At 44.3% G+C, this 22989-nt stretch overlaps 1 protein-coding gene across 1 annotated transcript in view; it reads right to left on the bottom strand.

Moving 5' to 3' along the window:
* The window catches only part of PABIR3 (PABIR family member 3), a 148839-nt gene that overhangs the window by 89756 nt on the left and 36094 nt on the right, over positions 1-22989 (bottom strand). The window lies entirely within an intron of this gene.

The raw sequence follows: 22989 nt of genomic DNA, 5'->3' as shown, positions 1-22989 counted from the left end.
TTGCTCTCCCCTGTGCAGGGCCAATTTCAGAATTTAGCTGCCCTGAGGTGAGAAGAAATTTGCTGCCCCCTTCCCTTCGGATAGCACTTTTTTTTTTTTGGCCACATGGCAGCGTGATATACTGTAATAATTCCATTCAGAAGTCTGTCTGAACCCCCAAACCTACAGTTCCCTGGGGTGAGTCTGGACAAACCCTTGTTTCAAAGCCATTATGTTCCCTTCCCAGGTCTCACAACATAGGTGCTTGCTACTTCTAACTTTGGCAGAGGGAGGCTAGGGCCTTTCATATTTTTAACCTCTGCTTCCTGGTGGCTGTGGGTGTTGCCCTGAGGCAAATACCTCACTAGTTTACAGACTGAAGACCACCCTGTCTCTGCTTTGTAGACAGCCCCTTCTCCCCGTCCCTGTTTCCCACCCCCACCCCACACACCTTGCTGCTTTTACTCAGATGGATCTCCTCCCTGCCCTCCCCCATCATCTCCCACCTTCCTGCTCTACTCAGCTTTGGGGTCCTTTTCCTTAAGTCACAGCAAGTGTCTGGTCTAAGTGTGCCCATTATGCAAGCAGGCTACAGTAAAATGCATGGTTGTGAAGCCACCGGAAAAGTGTTAAGCAGAAAGCTCCAACGCAGGGATCTAAAAGGCAACCCAGATACCCTCCTTTATACAGAAAGGTGAAAGCTAACACTACATAGGGTGTATAGCGGACAAGAGGGTGCAGTGATGTAGACATGCCACATAAAGTGACATTGTTAAGCCTGCATCAGGAGATATATGTGGATTCCCTGTGATCCTAGAGAGTTTCTCCAGGGAATTCCTCAGCCCATTGTTTGCTTTTATGCACCCCAATGTTTAAAACAGTGCCTGGCACATAGTAAGCACTTAAAAATACCACAATTATTAATAAGAGCCTTTGTGTTCTCCTAGGTGAATGTGAAGTCTGGCAAAGGGCCCGAGCTACACGGGATGGCAGCAGGAACTGCAGCAGACGGAGGCCTGGGTCACAGATGAAAAATCAGACAACAAAGTGCCTGGTTTAGTGTAAATCGATGCGTTAGGCAGACCCACTGGAAAAAAAACACAAAACCCCATACTGTCCAGTGTTCATGACTGCCACTCTAATAGCAAATATCATTTTGCACCTCACTGTTGGGTTTAATATTCCATTTCCATTCTCCTGCCAACCTATTACATGGAAAATTCTGTACTGGAGATAGCCCCTCTGGGTTACTAGAATAAGCAGAGCAGTGTATCTGCCCCAGTGAGATAGTGGTCTGGAAATGAAGAAAGGCTCTCATCTGCGTTCATTATGCGTGTTGGTGAACATGTACTGGCTTTAATTTTAAGAAGGGGGTATGTAGGGGTATTAGTGTGCTAATTTAAATGACTTGGAGTGGCTTTCCATGGCCAGCACATATCAGCCAGGTAAAACCATTGTGTTCTAAACTCAGTCCTATGACCAGTTGTTTTTTTTTTAATATTTAAGCGCTTTCTGTGTGCCATGCACTATAATAAATGGTAGGGTAGATACAGACCAACCAGGTTGGACACAGTCCCTGCACCACGTTGAGCTCACAGTTTACAGATGAGGGAACTGAGGCACAGAGAAGCTAAGTGACTTGCCCAAGGTCACACAGCAGTAAAGCTGGGATTAGAACCCAGGTTCTTAATACTCCCAGGCTCTGATGGATGTCTTAGCTGTCTTCACACCCTCCCTCCCCAAGGCCCCCAAAGGGACTGGCTCCCTTCAAGGTACCCCTGTTGCCATCAATGCCCAAAGGCAGACTGAAGTCCAGAGAGGGAAGGGAGGGAGGAGCTGTCTGGGTGAGGAGGGAAGAGCATGGGCTTTGGAGTCAGAGGTCATGGGTTCGAATCCCAGCTCTGCCACTTGTCAGCTGTGTGACTTTGGGCAAGTCACTTAACTTCTCGGTGCCTCAGTTACCTCATCTGTAAAATGGGGATTAAGACTGTGAGCCCCATGTGGGACAACCTGATTCCCGTGTGTCTACCCCAGCGCTTAGAACAGTGCTCGGCACATAGTAAGCGCTTAACAAATACCAACATTATTATTATTAATCCACTTAGGGAAGTAACATGGCCTAGTGCAAAGGGGTCAGAGGACTTGGTTTCCAATCCCACCTCTGCCACCTGCCTGCTGCATGACCTTGGGTGGGACTGGACTGTGTCCAGCCTGATTAGTTTGTACCTACCCCAGCACTTAGTATAGTGCCTGGCAGATAGAAAGCACTTAACAACCATAAAAAACTGACTGGTCATAGGACTGAGTTTAGAACACAATGGCTTTACCTGGCTGATATGTGCTGTCCAGGGACAGTCACTTAAATTAGCACAGTAAAATAACACCCGTACCTACCCCTTCTTAAAATTAAAGCCAGTACATGTTCACCAACATGCATAATGCCAAGTAATAAAAGACATTAAAAAAATATATAATTTGAGTGCTTCTTCAGGGCCAAACACTATACAGTGCTCCAGAGAAACTACTGTAGATTTAGTAGACATGATCCCTGCCCTGTGTGGTAATTCTACATAAACTCCTTTTTCCTATTTTCCTTCGCTCACTCTCTGTCCAACAGGCTACAAGGTATTCAGTCAGTTGACCGATGGTATTTACTGAGCACTTACTGTGTCAGAGCTCTGTACAAAGTGCTTGATTCCTTCCAGAGAACCCACACCTGCCAATCCTCCCCACCCACAAGCTGCTTGTTCCTGTGGTGAGAGGCAGGACCTGGGGCAAGAGCCCCATATTGGCCCAGAGGGATGTGCCATCTTCCAGAAAGTTTCATTAGTACTATTCTGTGTAAAATTGCCATCTCAAAAATCGCTATTTTCTATAAATACATACTCTAGGTCATAAAAAGAAAAATGTGTTAAGGATATTGAAATGGGATCAAGCATATATTTGACCCATTTGATATTTTTTAAAGTACGTAAAATGTAAAATGTATTTCCATGGGTCAAACGCTGGCATCATGGAGTGCTGTTTTAAAGTGGTAAATCAGAGTCCTCGCTAGTACTGATTGCTTGTTCCTGGAGTCAAACATGAGCAGCTCACCCCTGCCTGGTGGTATTTCCCTTCTCAGCCCTCAATAAGCCCCCTGCCAGCAGCAGTAGTAATCTCCCAAACTGCTGCTCCAGACATCCTGGATAAAAAGGGCATTCCCGCAGTGATTCTGTCTGTGGTATAGGGGAGAAGAATTAGAGGGGGAAAATTAGAGGTAGATGGCTTTCAGAGTTTAGGCAAAAAAGTGGAAAAACCAACTGCCCTGTTAAGGTACCTAAAAATTAATAGCTACCATTTTAGGTTACAGTTGTTTTTGCTTTATATAAAGAAATCACCAAAGAATTTAACTTCAGGGAAAGTAAATATTTGGCTACTAAAACAATACCATGGAAACTTGCCTTTGATTTTTGTTACTGCAAGCCAAGTGGAAGGAAGCTGACTCTCCTCAAACACTGGTAACCAGTAACTTTGATCACTGTCATGGGGTTCTTCCCCATAATTTACAAGATTTAGGTTGGGGGACAATTCTTGTAAAATCTCCCTTTTGGAGGTTAGGTTGTTAATTGTATATTCTCCAGAAGCCAGAAAATGGACATATGCTGACTCTCTTATTAGTAATTCCAGTCAGTTCTTTCATAGATCCTGTATTCTCATTTTCCTTACATCAGACCTCGGTACAAGTCATCCTCACCACTCAGTCAATGGTATTCATTAAGTGCATACTGTGCTCAGAGCACTGTACTAAGTACTTAGGAGAGTACATCAGAATTGGTAGACCCATTCCTTGCCTAGCAGGATCTTACAGTCTAGACGGGGAGACTGACATGAAAATAAATTATGGATATGTACATAAGTGCTCTGGTGCTGAGGGAGGGGTGAACATTCATTCAATAGTATTTATTGAGCACTTACTATGTGCAGAACACTCTACTAAGCATTTGGAATGTACAATTCGGGCAACAGATAGAGACGATCCCTGCCCAATGACGGGCTCACAGTCTGATCAGGGGAGACAGAAGAGCAAAACAGAACAAAACAAAAACAAGACAACGTTATCACGATAAATAAAATCAAGGGGATGTACACCTTATTAACAAAATAAATAGGCTAATAAATAATATATACAAATGAGCACAGTGCTGAGGGGAAGGGAGAGAAGTAGAGGGTGGGGAGGGGAGGGGGGTAGAGGGAATGGGGGCTCAGCTGAGGGGAGGGGAAGAGGGAAGGGGGAGGAGCAGAGGGCGAAGGGGGAGCAGAGGGAAAAGGGGGGAGCTCAGTCTGGGAAGGCCTCTTGGAGGAGCTGAGCTCTCAGTAGGGCTTTGAAGAGGGGAAGAGAGTTCATTTGGAGGAAATGAGGGAGGGCATTCCAGGACAGCAGTAGGACGTGGGCTAGGGGTCGATGGTGGGACAGGCGTCAATGGGGGACAGTAAGGAGGTGAGCGGTAGAGGAGCGGAGCATGCAGGGTGGGCAGTAGAAAGAGAGAAGGGAGGTGAGGTAGGAGGGAGCAAGGTGATGGAGAGCTCTGAAGCCAAGAATGAGGAGTTTTTGTTTCGTGTAGCGGTTGTTAGGCAACCACTGGAGGTTTTTAAGGAAGGGAGTTACATGCCCAGAGCAATTCTGTAGGAAGATGATCTGGGCAGCGGAATGAAGAATAGACTGGAGTGGGGAGAGACAGGAGGAAGAGAGATCAGAGAGGAGGCTGACACAATAATACAGTCAGGATATTATGAGAGCTTGTACCAGCACAATAGCAGTTTGGATGGAGAGGAAAGGGCAGATCTTGGCGATGGTGAGAAAGGTTCTCAGATCTTGGAAAGGTGAGACCGGCAGGTGTTAGTGATGGATTGGATGTGTGGGGTGAATGAGAGAGCTAAGTCAAGGATGACACCAAGGTTGTGGGCCTGTGAGAAGGGAAGGATGGTCGTGCCATCCACAGTGACAGGGAAGTCAGGAAGAGGACAGGGTTTGAGAGGGAAGATAAAGAGCTCAGTTTTGGACATGTTGAGTTTTAGGTGGCGGGCTGACATCCAGGTGGAGACATCCTGAAGGCAGGAGGAGATACGAGCCTGAAGGGAGGAGGAGGGAACAGGGGTGGAGATGTAGATTTGGGTGTCATCTGCATAGAGATGATAGTTGAAGCTGTGGGAGCGAATGAGTTCACCAATTGAGTATAGATGGAGAACAGAAGAGGGACAAGAACTGACCCTTGCGGAACCCCTACAGTTAGTGGATGGGAGGGGCAGGGGGAAGAGGAACCTGCGAAGGAGACCGAGAATGAACGGCCAGAAAGATAAGAGGAGAACCAGGAGAGGACGGGGACGGAGTCTGTGAAGCCAAAGTGAGATAAGGTGTGGAGGAGAAGGGGATGGTCGACAGTGTCAAAGGCAGCTGAGAGGTCGAGGAGGATTAGGATAGAGTAGGAGCCATTGGATTTGGCAAGAAGGAGGTCATGGGTGACCTTTGAGAGAGCAGTCTCGGTAGAGTGGAGGGGACGGAAGCCAGACTGGAGGGGGTCCAGGAGAGAACTGGAGTTGAGGAATTCAAAGCAGCAAGTTGTAGATGACTCGTTCTAGGAGTTTGGAAAGGAAGGGTAGGAGGGAGATAGGACGATAACTGGAAGGGGAAGTGGGGACAAGAGAGGGGTTTTTTAGGATGGGGGAGACATGGGCATGTTTGAAGGCAGAGGGGAAGAAGTCATTGGAGAGTGAGTGGTTAAAGATAGAAGTTAAGCAGGGGAGGAGGGAAGGGGGGTTAGTTTTTATAAGGTGAGTGGGAATGGGGTCCGAAGCACAGGTGGAAGGGGTGGCACTCGCGAGGAGGGAGGAGACCTTCTCTGAGGATACTGCAGGGAAGGATGGGAAAGTAGGGGAGAGGGTTGGGAGTGGGGGAGGGAGGGAGGAGAAGGGGGAGGGGTGACTTTGGTGAGCTCAGACCTGATTGTGTTAATTTTCGCGATGAAGTAGGTGGCCAGATCGTTGAAGGTAAGGGATGGGGAAGTAGCGTGGCTCAGTGGAAAGAGCATGGGCTTTGGAGTCAGGGCTCATGAGTTCGAATCCCAGCTCTGCCACTTGTCAGCTGTGTGACTGTGGGCAAGTCACTTAACTTCTCTGTGCCTCAGTTCCCTCATCTGTAAAATGGGGATTAAGACTGTGAGCCCCATGTGGGACAACCTGATTCCCCTATGTCTACCCCAGCGCTTAGAACAGTGCTCGGCACATAGTAAGCGCTTAACAAATACCAACATTAACATTATTGGGGGAGGGGAAGGAACCGGGGGCCTGAGGAGAGAGTTAAAAATCTGGAACAATTGGCGGGGGTGATGGGCATAGATGTTAATGAGGGAAGAAAAGTAGAATATCAAGTGCTCAATAATAATAATGATAGTATTAAGTGCTTACTATGTGCTGAGCACTATTCTAAGCGCTGGGGTAGATACAAGGTAATCAGGTTGTCCTACCTGGGGCTCACAGTCTTAATCCTGGCTCTGCCACTTGTCAGCTGTGTGACTGTGGGTAAGTCACTTAACTTCTCTGTGCCTCAGTTACCTCATCTGTAAAATGGGGATTAACTGTGAGTCTCACGTGGGACAACCTGATTACCTTGTATCTACCCCAGCGCTTAGAACAGTGCTCTGCACATAGTAAGTGCTTAACAAATACCAACATTATTATTATCATTATTATTATTAATCCCCATTTTCCAGATGAGGTAACAGGTCCAGAGAAGTGAAGTGGCTTGCCCAAGGCCACACAGCAGACAAGTGGCGGAGCCGGGATTAGAACCCATGTCTCTGACTCCCAAACTCATGCTCTTCCCACTGAGCCGCGCTGCAATGTGCATAAGTGACACAGAAGGGAGAGGGAGTAGGGGAAATGAGGGATTAGTCAGGAAGGCCTCTTGGAAGAGATGTGATTTTAATACAGCTTTGAATTTGGGGGAGAGTGGTGTTCTGTCGAGTAGTATGTGAAGGGGGAGGGAGATCATCATTAACAATAGCATTTATTGAGAATGTGTGCACTGTACTGAACAGAGTGAAAGTCCCTTGAGGGTAGGGATCATGTCTAGCAATTCTGTATTGTACTTTCCCAAGCACTTAGTACAGTGCTGTGCACACAGTAAGTTCTCATTGGTTGATTGCCTGATTGGTACTAAGTGCAAAGAGAAGACCCATCCCCTGCCCTCAAGATTATTATAGACTAGTCAGGGAGAAAGACATAGTAATAATAATGATAATAATAATTGTGGTACTTGTTAAATCTTACTATGTGCCAAGTATTGTACTAAGCACTGGGGAGAAGCAGTATGACAGTGCAAACAACACAGCCCCGGGAGTCTAATCCTGTACTGGGTTCTAATCCTGGTTTGCTTGTTGGGTGACCTTGGGCAACTCAATTAACTTTTCTGTGCCTCAATTTCCTCCACTGTAAAATGGGGATTCAGTACCTTTTCTCCTTCCTACTTAGATTGTTAGCCCCAAGTGGGACAGGGACTGTGTCTAACCTAATGAACTTGCATCAACCCCAGCATTTAGAACAGTGCTTGACATTTAACAAATACAATAAAAAAAATTCAGGGACTTAGTCTAAGTAACAGGGTGGACAGGTATTTAATCCCCATTTAAACATAAGACTATGGAGACACAGAGAATTGAAGTGATAATAATAATAATAATGTTGGTATTTGTTAAGCGCTTACTATGTGCCGAGCACTGTTCTAAGCGCTGGGGTAGACATAGGGGAATCAGGTTGTCCCACGTGGGGCTCACAGTCTTAATCCCCATTTTACAGATGAGGGAACTGAGGCCCAGAGAAGTTAAGTGACTTGCCCACAGTCACACAGCCGACAAGTGGCAGAGCTGGGATTCGAACTCATGAGCCCTGACTCCAAAGCCCATGCTCTTTCCACTGAGCCACGCTGCTTCTCAACACCCAAGGTCGCACAGCAGGTAAGTGGCAGAGTGGGTTTAGAATCCAGGTCCTCTGACTCCCAGATCCATGATCTGTCCTCTAGGCCACACTGATCCTCATATTTTTTCTTTATAGTACATATTAAATATTCATATCTTCCTTCTCTTTCCCATTCCTGCCAACGAAGATATCTGCTTTGAGATACTGGAGTATTCTTGCCCAGTTCAAGATCAAATGCCTTAGGAAAGGTGCAGTTCTTCCTGCCTGATCAATATCAATAACTGGTACATTTCAATTCAAAAGCCTCAGCCTAAAGGGTTAAAATTTCTACCTACACAAAAGAGGGATTAGCACAGTTACAAAGAACCATAATTAATTGCAGGCTCATGCAAAGTCAACCAGAATGTGAAGCTGTCAAGCTAGGTAGTATGGGTTACGGGGGTTGATTACCAAATCTCCATTTGTTTTGTATGCTCAATTTCAAAACAGCATTTGATACCAGGGGGTTTAAAGCTGTTTGTAATGTACTCAAAAATGAGTAGCAATTGCATATTGGAGATCACAGTGTTCCAATTGCCTACGGTGCACAAATCTATGAAAAGCATTATCTCCATATACCTGTTTCCCCTCTTTTAAATCTCTACTCAACAAAATAAGCTGGGAAAAGAGAATATTCATGGTGAGCAATGACACATTACCTATTTATTATCATCATTTATAGACTTCCTACAGATCACTGAACTTGAGAATTTCCTCCTCCACAAAATGGGGATTAAATACCCATTCTCCCTCCTACTTAGTCCCAATCGCACACTGGGCTCACAGCCTATGTCCAACCTGATTATCTTGTATTTACCCCAGTACTTAGTACAGTGCTTGGCACTGAGTAAGCAGTTACAAACACCATCATTATTATTGGCAGGACACAATAAGAGAAGACAAGGTCCTTCCCCTCAAGGAGTTTACAAATGCTTTATTTTTGTAAATGATGCAGTAGAATGGGAATGAAAAATGCAAGAATTGAAGATATGATTGGACCAAGTTGGATTAATATATCAATCAATGGTATTTATTGTTTACTGTGGGCAGAGTACTGTTCTAAGCACTTGGGAAAATACAATAGAGATGGTAGACCCATTCCCTGCCCACAATGCGCTTACAGTCTAGAGGGTGACAGATACTCTAATAAATATATTTTGGAGATATACATAAGTGCTGAGGGGCAGAGAGGAGGGTGAATACCAAGTTCCCAAAGGGTAGAGATCCAAGTGCACGGGTGTCACAGAAGAGAGAGGGCGAGTCGGGTCCGAGGGCCAATCATGGAAGGCCTCTTGGAGGAGCTGTGACCTTAATTAGAATATGAGATGATAAGCATTAGAGATAAATCTCTTCAAGATTAAATGGCTACAAAGTGGATATTCTTGGAAAGAAGGACCCATTCATAACAACGATTAAAACAAAGAAGTGGAAGGCTATATCTGCTCTGGCCAAAGTAGCTGATTGATTAATGCAGCAGGAGAAAGAAAGCAGAATGTGTTGGTCCAAGTGGATGTAATGTATTCAAGCAAGAATTGAATCAAGTTTCCTCAAGTTACATTTGTGTAAGAATGAACTTGGACAATTTAGATAAATGAATTTTTAAAAAGTATCTGTAGATTAGGCAGCAGTGCTTTTCATTAGCAACCTAGGGGTAAGCTCACTGTGGGCAGGGAATGTGTCTGTTTATTGTTATATGGTACTCTCCCAAATGCTTAGTACAATGCTCTGCACTCAGTAAGTGCTCAATAAATACAATTGGTTGACTGACTAGGGGAGGCTTGCGCTGGACCCAGGAGCCTATCTGAACTATGAACTCATTACAATACCACAGCTTGGTAAGGAACTGAGAGAATGGAAACCTTTTTGAGCTAGCCAATGAGAAGCTCTACAACTAGCTGCTGTTCAGATTACCCCACACCCCACCTCAGTGGAGGAATGTTCACGAAACAGAGGGTTATGCATGGACGTAGGAGGGAAATAAGGTAAACTGTAATTTTTCTTGGGTTTAGCTTGAGTTTCATAATAAGAAATATATGAACATGCTCAGCAAATAGTAAGCGCTCAAGAAACACCATTGATTGATATATATTTTTCAATATATATGAAAAAAACTGGCAACAATGTTCAACAACTGTTTCATTCCTCAGTGGATTCACAATTTATAGTCTGGGGATGAGTCTGAGGCAGAGCTTGAGGAGAGGCCTATCTTTAGACATGGATGTGTTATCTCAAATTGATTTCAGAAAGAAGCATCTAGAGACCCATTTAGATGACAGATGATACCATTTATAGCAATTCTATCTGTTCGATTCAAATTCATTCTGTGGTCATTCACCACTTAGTGAAGTTGCAGTTAACTCTAAAGATAATGATGCTAGGTGCATTCCCCTCTAAATCCTTGGCCAAGTCTGCATGAGACAAAAAAAATCAATCTTTGTCTTGATCCCACCGCCCCCATCACCAAAAAAACAAAATAAAACAAAACCCAAATCTGCACATTTCTTAGTGTTACAAATAGAAACAACTTTATGTTTATCAAAGTAAAAGGTCAATTGTAACTAATTTTCTCATCATTTTAAAAGACTGACAAAGTGGTTTATTTGAGGCTGTGCAGACTGGGGTTTTTTTCTGCATACTGCAATACCCTTATTAGCACTCTTAATCGGTGCACTGAAAGTAAAACTTTAGGCAAAAGCAAGCTAAAACAAATAGTTTCTCCTGAGAAATAATGTAAGGTGCATTATGTATTCCCAAGCTACAAAAATTGCCCCCAAGCAATACAATTATATTTAAAAACTGTGAAAAAAGCACAATATAGTCACATCAGCTAGCAATGTAAGTATATACTAAGACTGAGAGATTCGGGACTAGATTTTTTTTGTGTGTACCTATGTTAATATTGAAGTTAATTTCCAAGGTGTTCTCTTTCACACCTATTCAGCAAAGGACAGATTCACTATCTATGCTAAATAGAGATCTATTTAGCTATTATTTATGCTAATTTGAAATGGGCTAGAAACACTGTATTCAAAATACTTCAGAGGGGAGGAAAGGGGAAGTGCATAAGCCAAGGTAAACTTTGCAGCATTATCCCTGAAGTAGAAAGAGGGAGGGAGCACTGGAAACAATTAAAATTCACCGGGGCTTTTGGGAAAGAATACAACAGGGCTGTAATGAGGCCCGCTGTAACTGCATCCTTGGCTTGGCTCCTGCTTGGTCCAGGAGCCTGCACAAAACACTCCTCATGCCTGTTTCTTCTCTTACGAACCGAACATAAATACAGCACAACTTGAAACATTTGTTTTGATTCTTTGCATTTGAAAAGTAACTATTTTGTTAACTCTGAGATGAAATATCCAAGATATTTAGAATCGAGCAGTTTAAATCTGAAGTAGGAGTAAGGCATTGAATCCTACAAGGCTCCAAGAATCTGATACATAATTCAGGGATGCAAATCTCTTCCCTCCACATTCCTCACCCTGTATTCCCAGAGCGGGTTGTGTCCCTGCTAATTAAATCTCCCAGCAGTCAGTATGGCCTGGTAATGACAACCTGCAATTTGGGAGCCAAGCAAAGAAGCGATGTGACCTAGTAGGACAAGCATGGGTCTGAAAGTCAAGAACCCTGGATTTTAAGCCTGTCTCCATCATTTGCCTTCTGTGTGACCTTGTACAAGTCATTTTATTTCTCTGTCTCAGTTTCATTATCTCCCTCTAGATTATACACTCCTTGTGGGCAGGGATCTGTCTACCTACGCTACTGTATTAGACTATCCCGAGCACTTAGTACAATGATCTGCACATAGGAAGACCGCAATAAATACGATTGATTGCAAAAAAATATTCTTCCTCCTGCTTACCCTGTGAACCTCATATGGTATGGAGACTGTCCAATCTGCTGCTACTTTATCTACCCCAGCACTGAGTATAATGCTTACACACACTATTATTATAACATAATAATACTACTACTAATAATGATAGGCAAAGATCAATACAAGAGCCATCTTCCCAGAGCTCTTTCCACATCTTGACTCTACACTTCTGTTCCCTTCTCCGCCCCAGCCATTTTGAGGCTATCTTTGTTCTGGCCATGTCTCTTCTCCCCAGATCTGAAGGCCCGGAATAATAATAATAAAAATGGCATTTGTTAAGCACTTACTATGTGCCAAGCACTCTTCTTAGCACTGGGGTAGATATGAGGTAAATCAGGTTGTGCCACATGAGGCTCGCTGTCTTCATCCCCATTTTACAGATGAGGGAATTGAGGCACAGAGAATTAAGTGGCTTGCCCAAGGTCACACAGCAGACAAGTGGTGGCACCAAGATTAGAACCCATGTCCTCTGACTCACAAGCCCATGCTCTTGCCACTAAGCCGTGCTGCTTCTCCAATGTGGTCTTAGCATGAGATCTGAGAAGCAGCATGGCTCAGTGGAAAGAGCCCGGGCTTGGGAGTCAGAGGTCATGGGTTCGAATCCCAGCTCTGCCACTTGTCAGCTGTGTGACTGTGGGAAAGTCACTTAACTTCTCTGTGCCTCAGTTCCCTCATCTGTCAAATGGGGATTAAGACTGTGAACCTCACGTGGGACAACCTGATTACCTTGTATCTACCCCAACGCTTAGAACAGTGCTCTGCACAGAGTAGGCACTTAACAAATACCAACATTATTATTATTATCTGAGCAAATTCAAGCCAGAGCAAATTCAAGGCAGGGCAAATTTGAACTACCGAGAGGAAGGGCCTGTTTTAGGAGTTGGCGAAAACCACACTCTGACTGGAGGAATAACAGTTCGATAATGTAGAACTCAATGTCTCACCCCTTTCAAAGTTTGTTACTGTCCTTGATTGAAAGGTCTGAGGCTGGCCCTTACAAAGAGGTGGGAGGCGATAACTAGGTTGGATTTACAATTCACTTAACAATGCTAAGTGAACCTCTTGTTGGTCAGGTGATTTGAACAATAAGGGAAAATTCACTTTGGCAGATAATGCCTGATTGTGTCTTATCTGGTCTGTATTCACATTGGTCCAGATCATTAGACCAGCTCTGACAAGAATTTGGGAAGATTTCCCAGTTGCTATCTGGACCCACCCAGCTTCTCTGTGTGAGATGATCAACAGTTTTCTGGGCCTTTTGACCCAAGGCATTCAGTGCTTTCCTGTTCTCTGGGAGGGATGAGGGGGGAAAAATACAGGGTCTCCGTGGAGCCCTACATTTGGGGACACCCAGAAGACATATCCTGCTGGGCTGCACTCCGAAATTTTCCTCTGAGCCCCCTGGATTTCCACGGTAGACCTGCATCCCAAATTACCTCCAATTTTGACCATGAGAAAAAGCCAAAAAGGAGGAGAAGTCATGTACTATGGTGGTTATGATGAAACAATATTTGGGAGGAGATTTTGTAATAACCGAATTCTTAATCCCATTAGGGGAGCCCCCAAACAATGGATAACTTCATTACAAGCATATGGAGGTTTTGTTTTTGTTTTTTTTTAAACTGAGAAAAACAGACCTCTTTCCTCCCCACAAGAAAAAATCCCATCTTGCAACTGCCATTCTTACCCACTTCTAGCAACACCCTCTTAAGGCAAAGTTTGCTTTCATACATTCAAGAAAATGGACTACCTCATCTCAATCTCATCTCTGCACACTGGTGTTTTCAAGGAGACCCTGGAAGCTAAATAGCACAGCAGAATTCCATTCTAGTAAAGCAGAGGAAATGGAAGAGCCAGACGCAGTCATCTTTAGCAGTAACTGCCAAGCAGACATTAATCAAGACCCTAATGGGACTGAAAGGGGTCACCTTCCCCTTGACAAACAGGATCAAGCTGAGGGCACAGCCCTTAAAACAAAGGCCAAGGGAAGCTTCTCCCAAAGATGCTATCGACTAATGCTGTGCATTATAGAGTCTGGCCAAAAGGGAAGACCCGCTCTGGTATGGTACCCATTTTCTGGGCAGTGAAATGCCTGACCCTGTAGATATTTGCTGTCATTTCAAAGAGGTCACTGGAGCAGACTTCACCCACGGCTGGCTGTTAGAAAGTGGGAGAGTAGTGGTAGTAATCTTAGTAATAGTCATAGTAATAGTAATAATACTTCTGCAGTATGGTAAACCTCATATTATATGGCATTCAAGACTCAAAGATTTGTAAATCCTTATCTAATCCATCCCCACAGACACTAAGACATTTTGCTGCCATCCACATATGTAATTCTCCAAATTCCATTCCGACACTGCTACTTTAATAAACTTTTAATCCCTTGTATTTTAGTCCATCACACTCATATTCTGTCCAACAGCACATATCAAAGGCATAACTTTAAAAAATGATCCAACCCATAAGTTTAATGTGAGCACATCAATGGCACCTCCCATGGCATAAGACATATGAGTCTCAGACCAGTCCTAAACATTTCAGGACCTAGGGCCTGCCCAGAGGAATGTGTTATGATGCTGCTGGTTGCCGAGTGCGGCTTGTATTCATTAAATCGCATTTATTGAGTGCTTGCTGTGTGCAGAAAACTGTACGAAGTGCTTGGTAGAGTACCAACAATAAACAGACACATTGCCTGCCCATAACATGCTTACAGTCTAGAGGGGGAGAGTTTGCAGTCTAATAATGATAATAATAATTGGAGCATTCGTTGAGCGCTTAGTATGTGCCAAGCACTATACCAAGAGCTGGGGAACAGATTCCAAGACCCCTCGGGGCTCACGGAAGAGAAACCCTGCAACTCTCCACAGCTCTGTGTATCCTGATGTGGCAGCAGGGGCAGAGGTGGGGACAGAGAAAGCTCTGGGTGCCCCTAATTTACAATTCCCCACCCCTTAGGGGTAGGAAGGAGGGCAGGGGTAGGATGGTGTGAAGGTCCTTTATCCTTTCAACATTTTGATACCCCGGGACTGTGGCACCTCTGTAAATATCCTTTCACTCTACTATTTCCCCTATCTTATTTATTTTAATGCCTTCTCCTACTATAGACCGTAAGCTCCTCATGGGCAGGGATCATGCCTAATGACTCGTGCCTATCAACTCTGTCATATTTTTCCAAGCACTTAGAACAGTACTCTGCATACAGTAAGCGCTCAGTAAATATCACTGCTTGCTTGACTGATTGAAAGCTCCTTGAGGGCGGTGAGAGTTCCAAGCAGAGGAGCATAGCATGAGCAAGGGATCAGAGGTTCTCTTTGTCTCAGGCACTTACATCTAGATTCTGCAGAGCTGGTGGGTAGGTGGCAGCTCCCGAGGTTCTGAGGAATGGAGACCATGTAGGAAGGTGACTGCCAGTTGACAAATGGCTTTAAAATTTCTTGGTTATTTAAAAAAAAATCCCCGGCCACTGCAGCCAAAGGTCACTTCTTCTGCTGGTACTCCCCTAAGAGCACATAACCTAGAGGTTTCACATGGTTCAAGAAAACCTGAATCAATCAATCAATCAATCAATTAATAGTACTTGAGCTTCTTCTGCTTGGGAGAGTACACTAGAGTTGGTAGACACAATCCCTGCTCTCCGGGAGTTTACAATCTAGTGGGACTGTACTAGGTTGTAACCATCCATTACTTCTTGTTTATTGTTTACCAACTTGTGTTCTTTTGTTTTGCTTTATTTTTTCCAAAATGTTGGAAATAGTCTTTGGAACACATCATTAGTGACTGGGTCCAGCGGTTTTCCCCTGCTCGTTGTAAGACTGCCAGTTAAATTGGGTGTTTTCCCCCCCCTCGGTCACAGAAGGCTCACAGTAGTTTCATTTAGAACAAAAAGAGGATGTAGACAGACTCAGGTCACTGAATAATACTTTGAAGTAGCAATCCCCTGTGATTCAGTCAGTCTGTTCATTACACGAAGCTATCTGGCAGCTCCCTTCCTTGTGTTTTCCACGGTTCTCTTAGACACATTGTCTGTACTTATAAGAAAAGAAAATATCAATCATGTCTGTCTGCTCCCAAACTCTAACATATCAAACTGTTTTCTAAGGGTCTTCAGCTTTTGTAACTATATTGTAAAGCACAGGTACAATATAAACAGCCAAGCTTGTGAAGTCAATAATTTATTTAAAATACAATATTGAATCATATTTCAAAGCAACCGCTATTAGGGCTTTGGCAAATTTTAAGGATGAAAGAATTCTTTAATCTGCTTTAAGAGAAGAGAATGACTGTTTTGCTTCTCTCCTAACACTCTACCTGTATAGACACTCATTAAATACCATTGATTCATTTAATAAAATCCTGGATAATTCCAAAGTTTAATTAAAAATCCATGTTTTTCCAATCTCCTATTTTGCATTTGTAACTTTTTTGTTGTTTTACATTTTGAAGTCACCCTTGATCTAGCTGATGGTTAGTTTTATTTACTCAGTAAACTGTTTTGGCTTTCTGAACCTGGAAAAGCACTGAGAATCAAAGGAAGTTGTATTGTCTTTGTCAGATAACACAAGGCAAATGGATTGCAGGAAGGAAGAAAAAGGGAAAGCACCTGGTCCAGAGTGTTAGATTGCCATTTATGGCAGTGTCAAACCAGCTTTTGCTGCTCCATGGATGGTTTGTCTGGGTGATCAATTGGCCCAAAACTAAGCATCTCATGCAGAGTATTGGACCAGTGACCACAGACTAGCTCTTTAAGCCCGAGTTTTATGGGCAGAGGAGTGAAGGTGCCCAGTAAAAAGCAATTTGTACAATGCTTTAAGGCATTTTCCAGTTCAGAATGACTTAACTGGAAAAAACCAAGAAGATCTAAATCAAAAAAGAATCAATTTTAAAATATACTTTCACACTACACTCGCATGTCATAATATTTTCTTAGCCATCATTACCTTGTAGGACAATTTTCACCACGAACTTCAGTTTTATTAAGAAAGGATGAAAATAAAGGAAATATTTTTGTTCCACTTCCCTAGTATGTCACAAGTCACTGGTAAAAAAAAATATGGGTCAATAATAATAATAGTTATGGTATTTGTTAAGCACTTACTATGCGCCAACCACTGTTCTAGGCACGCATAGATATAGGGTAATCAGGTTGTCCCATGTGGGGCTCACACTTTTAATCCCCATTTTACAGATGAGGTAACTGAGTCACAGAGAAGTTAAACAGCTTGCCCAAGGTCACACAGCAGACATGTGGCAGAGCCGGGATTAGAACACATGTCCCCTGACTCCCAAGCCCATGCTCTTTCCATGAAGCCACACTGCTTCTCCTGATCAGGCATATTGTTGATAAAGGGCAGTGACATTATTGAAATGACTACTTGCTTATACTTCTGGGGGAATGTCCAGTTTTATATTTTCATATATTAAAATCTTCTACTTGTTCAGTTCCATTTAAATCAATTGGTCTTGCTGACAAGTCTAAACAAACCAATAGATAATTCAGAACTCCAAGAAGACTCATAGCTCCTTCCCTCGAATGCCTTTCCTTGAAATCAGCGGGAGATCAAATGCCTAAGACATGCATCGAAGTACAGGAGGAAGACTCCAAATCTGAGCCTGAGAAGAAATGAGATATTTCCACCCCATACAAGATCCTGGGGTAGGGGGAGACCCTTTGAAGAAAATTCTGAATCTCACTTCTTGGATCAACAGAGAGCTAATTCTGGCAGGGCTTCTGAATTGTGTGGGGAGGGGGTGCAAGAATATCAGGAGCTTAAAGGGAAATCAAACCGCTTGTACCAGATCTGGCCCTGGGAGCACTATGCCTCTGTCTAGGCCAATGAACCCAGGATACAGCTAAACGATGAGTGGGAAAAGAGAGTGATCTGCAAGCAGCCACCCCTCTGAGCAATTACTGACGTAACAGGAGTGAATGTGAGCTATTTTTCAGCTTGAATGTTTAAAAATAGCTATTATTCATATGGCACGTTACACGTACACTGTTCTTTCAAATAAGCTGGTGCCCGAATAATACCAACAGAGACATTATGTTCCAAATTTAAAAATGCATAATCACTTGCGTCCCAGAACCCTATTAATTCCTTGTGCTTGCTGTTGATGACAACACCTAAAAACACTTAGTCCAGCAATCCTTTTCCAAGTTAAAAGGAATGCCTGCTGATGGAAAAGAGAAGTTGAAGTTGTATCATTCTAGGGTTCCTTTTCCTCAACTCCTTACCCTTCTCTCCTTACCCTTCCTCTTCCTCTCCCCAAATTTGTAGCAACATTGCCTTTTTTTGTGGTCACTTGAGTCATCTGAATGGGGAAAATCCAAAATTAATTTCTTAGTGATACCAAAATGTCCAGGTTTGTTTTCAGTCCAATGAAAGGGGCTTGGGTAGGCAATTGTTTCAACACAATATTTAAGGATTGGCTTAAAGCTGTTAGAGACCAGAAAGACAAGAGATTTGGGCTATGTGGGCTCATTTAAGCCTTCTGATTAGCCCATAGTCCCTCCCTCTCCTTCCAATCCATCAATCAATGATATTCAATGAGCACTTACTGTGGGCAGAGCCACAGGGAAAGAGCTTGGGAAAATAGGATGGAGCTGGTAGGCCTGATCACTGCCCTCAAGGAGCTAGAGCCTAGCAGGGGAGACAGGCAATAAAGTAATTTACTGGTAAGGGAAGAATCTATCTATGTAAATGCTGAGAGAGGCCAGAGAGGGGTGAGTACCTAAGCCCTTAGGGAGTGGAACTGCACTGCGAGCTTGGTGAGGCAGTAAAGAGGGAAAATAGAACTTCCCGGGCAGACGGGGGACTGGGTCTGCTTCCTCCACCCACAACCAGGCTGGCTGGGCTCTGGGGGCTGGTCAGGAGGCTTCACTGAGAAACTAGGCTCGTGTATGGGGCCAGGCAGGGCACTGGACACTGCTGATGAGCAGCCCGGCAGATAGGCTGACATCAGAGTGGGTCCTGACTTCTAGGGCAGCACGAGTAGACTGTGGACCCAAATCCATTAGTGCTGTCCACACATCACAACTCTCCAACACTAGCTTAATGCCAATGGGTAGGTTTGCCCCCAAACAGAGTCTGGTCTAAAAATTTTCAGGTGGAAAATCCTTTTCCAAAAATACATCTGCTTTGAACAGAATACTGTCTAATTAACCTTCCCCACTTATTACATGTACATCCGCATCAGCTGACTTTCTTTGTCTGTAGCTGGGAGCATAGAAGGAGTGTGGGAATAGACCAGTACCAACCTCTCCACTTTGAATCATCTCTGGCTCAAGTACTACGTCAGGCCAGGAAGGCTTCCACTGACAGTTCTGGTGGAGTGCAGGAGACACACTGACACCCACCCTCTGTACCTCGAAGCCAGCTGGGAATAGAATGCATGGGACTCTTCTAGTGTTTTGGCTCTCTGAGCTCTGACAATCAAGACCCCAGGCTGGTATCTCAAAATGATGGAGCTGACTAGGGTACGGTTTCAGCCAAAACTAACTTGAGCAGTGATTCAGAACATTTTAGAAGCTGAGAATCACAGCAGCATGGCCTAGTGGAATGCAAATGGGCCTGGGAGTCAGAGGACCTGGGTTCTTATCCTGACTCTACCACCTGCCTGCTGTATGACCTTTGGTAAGTCACTTCACTTCTCTGGGCCTCAGTTTCCTCAGCTGCAATATGGAGATCCAATACAGTTCTCCCTTCTCCCTCTCACTTAGACTGTGAGCCCCATGTTGGCTAGGAACTAGATCTGACCTGATTAACTTGTACCTACCCCAGCACTTAGTCCAGCATTTGGCACCCAGTAAGGGTGTAATAAATACCACGATTAGTGTTTAGAATTTAAGGCCGCTGCCCCACTTCACCTTCACTGCCCCACTGTCCACCTTCAGCCTCCAGCTGCAACATTTAGACAACCATCCATTTATTTTACTCTCTATCAGCTGTGGGAGAGGGGATGTGGGGAGAGCAAGCAATTAGCACCTTTCACCCCTTCCCAACTGCAGACCCTGGAAGAGAGGTGGAGGGTGGATAGGAATGGGCAGAGCTGGCCAGACGTATCAGAATCCTTTTTGTTAAAAAAAACTAAATTATTGAGTTGCCCACTGCATTTCCGAAGCTTGGACTGCAAATAGGTCAGGCACATTCTTCGGGGACCTCGAGAGTTTCATTTTGGGGGTTGGGGGCCAGATAGAATGCAATATGGGGGGTGAAAATTGAATCCTGCTCCTGTTAGCCTGTTCCGTACTGCTTGTTCATCGAATCATATTTGCCTCACTTGGCAGAGTCAGCTCCAAGAGGCTGCAGCAATTTTTGCTTCATTTGTTTCAATAAGCTGATATCACTGCTCTCAAACTGCGCTGGCAAAGCCTCAACCCACAGCCGGCACAGAGCCCAAGAACAGAGTGGAATTTCCCATGTGTCGGTCTTCAGGGAATGTATTTGGGGAAGAAAAATCAATGACTAGGAAAGGATGATCTGCTTTCTGCTCAAAAAGGAAAACTGCTAATAATTCTTAAAGCACTAGGAAGCTGTATGACTATGGCTCATTATTTTTTGCCCTATCCACGTTTGTCCAAGAGTCCCTTGGTGACTCTGCTAGAAACTACTTCTTCCGACTGTAAATATATGCACTCATTCTGAGCTCTTGATTCCTTTGCCTCCTAATGCATTCATGTATTTAATGAAACGGTGTTAAGCCCTCCTGAAGAGGGGATTTTGATGCACTGTGTCCCAGTATGCCAAAAAGTATTTTGGGGACAGAAAGTTCAGTTGTGTTCTTTTTCTCCCCAAATGTGACAAATGAGAAAAATGGTGGGTTGGAAGAAACTTCCCCACTCTAGGATGTCAGCGATCTATCCTTCAGAATCAGGTCAGAGAGTTCAAGCAAGAGGCAAGGTGTGGTCTACAGTTACCAGTTGCATTCTTCCTCATTCAAAAGTCCCTACCCCACCCTTGGAAAGGAGCTAAGAATGTCAAGTTTAAGAAGAAGTATTTGCAAAAATTGGAGAGCTTATTTAAAAATGTAAATGTTTACTCTAATTGCACCTTTGCAAATAGAGATGTCCCTTATCTATGGAGAGTAACGATTTAAGCTACCTCATCATCATCAGTAATTATGGAGGTCTACTATGCACAGAGCACTGAACTAGGCATCAGTGCTGCACTAGATAGGACTCAGTCCCTGTCCTCAAAGAGCTTACAATCTAAATGTTCCACTTTAAATGTGGAGTTATACATGCCGCTTGCATTGATTTCATTCCTGGGTTGGGGTGGAGGGAGTTAGGGAAGGGGGTCATATTGGTGCAAGTTCCTGTAAACTGCTATGGCCTTTGCTGGAAAGGCTCCTTTACAACGTGGGTTAGATATTTGTATTTTGAAGCCTTTAGACAGTTAAATCTTTTAGAGCAGTCACAGTTCTAACCTGTCTGGGCAGAGTGCTCAGTTTACCACAATCACTTATTCAGAATCTCAACAATTAAAAAATTGCTTTCTCAAACACATTAGTGTTAGTTGGGGGTTTATATATCTATATATCTACATGTATATAGATATGAATATTTTAGGACTTTTTTTCTTATGTTCCCCTCAGAAACTTAGAGTGGAAATCTGAGCCAGTATAAAGAGACAGACCATTTACTAGGCTCCAATTTCAATAAATCAAAGCGCCGTTATAGTGGGACCCCCTGCCTTTTCCTTTTCATGCTTGCCTTCACTGCTCCAGACACTTGGGAGCTTGATCTCAGTCGCTTGGCTGGGGTCCCAGCACTCTACCAGGTCAGCAGGTGGGGTTACAGTCTCCCTCTGTACTCCCACAGGGAAACCCCTACTTTGCTTCAACCAGCTCCTCCAGCCAAGCACCCACTCTCCTCACCTGAAGGGAGTCTCCTACTTTACATTTACTGCCTTGAAAACTGCCTCGGGCTGCCCTGGGGCCTTCCCCCAGTTTCCAGGACTGAAGGTAGGTATATGGTTAAATTTCTCAGGAGAGAAGGTAGATATATTCTTTCTTCAGGCACCTCTAGTGACTCAACGATCTCCCAAGGGAGCCTATTCCAATGTTTACTTACCCTATACAGTCAAAAATGTTTTCCTTCAGCCTAACCAAATTCCCTCTTGCTACCCTTTCAGCTCATTTCCTTTTGTTTATTCATCTGTGGAAATGAAGGCCCAGTGGGTGCCCTCTTCAGAGGGGTCTGGAGGACTCTGCAGGAGAAGGACAACTCAGAATCAGGGATACAAGGAAAGGTTTCTCTGGGCAACATGGCTCACATGAGCACTCAGGCCTGCTTCTCCATGACAGAGGGTCTGAATATTTTACAGGTTTACTTCCTCTTGCCCAAAGCCTGAACTCTGGCCAAGAACCAGGGCAATAAGAGTTATCCTAATTATTCTACACATAGCAACAGTGTCAAAGTGCAGGATTAGAAAGATGAGAAAACATTTCCCTCCAGCTCCTCCTTTCCTGAGTTCAACAAGCACACAACAGCAGTTGACCAGCAGAGTCCTCCTAGGGCCCCTCTCATTTCTGGTCTGCTGTAGGAAGGTGGTGGAGATCTCCTGAGGGCTTTCTGGTACCCGGCCCAGCTCCACAGTCAGGTCCCGGTAGGCACTTTGGGATGAACCGGAAGCTCCTTTCACCCCTGTGGTCTATGGGGGCTGGGTCAAAAGGCTCCTCTTCCCCAACCAGACAACAGAGCCTGGTAGGGGTTTCAGGGACAAGCTGGAGTCTTCTCTTGCCCCAGCTGAACTCTAGGGCTGGGATGGAATCTCTGTTCCCTCAGGCCCAGCCCCAGAGCCTGGTGAAGCCTCCAGAAGGGCGAACCAGGAATTTCTCTTGCCTCTTGGGGGTTGCAGGGAGCTTCAGCTGCTGGGTCCCAATGCCGACTGGGGTCTTTTTTTATCGGGCCAATGGAGGCCAGAGGGAGGAACCCCTCTGCACCCTTGCAGGCACACCCTCTTACAGCCCCACCCCTCAAAGCTTGGCCCTAAATTGGCACCCCTTTTAGTAGTCCTAATCATCATCATCATCAATGATATTTATTGAGCACTTACTGTCTCACTAAGTGCTTGGGAGAGTACAACAGGGTTGGTAGAAACATTCCCTATCCACAAGAGCTTGCAATCTTGAGGGACAAATGA

The sequence above is a fragment of the Ornithorhynchus anatinus genome, chromosome 6 (genome assembly GCF_004115215.2).
Source record: "Ornithorhynchus anatinus isolate Pmale09 chromosome 6, mOrnAna1.pri.v4, whole genome shotgun sequence".
Lineage (NCBI taxonomy): Eukaryota > Metazoa > Chordata > Mammalia > Monotremata > Ornithorhynchidae > Ornithorhynchus > Ornithorhynchus anatinus.
The sequence above is the reverse complement of the archived record's forward strand: the minus strand, read 5'-3'. Positions and strand labels throughout refer to the sequence as shown.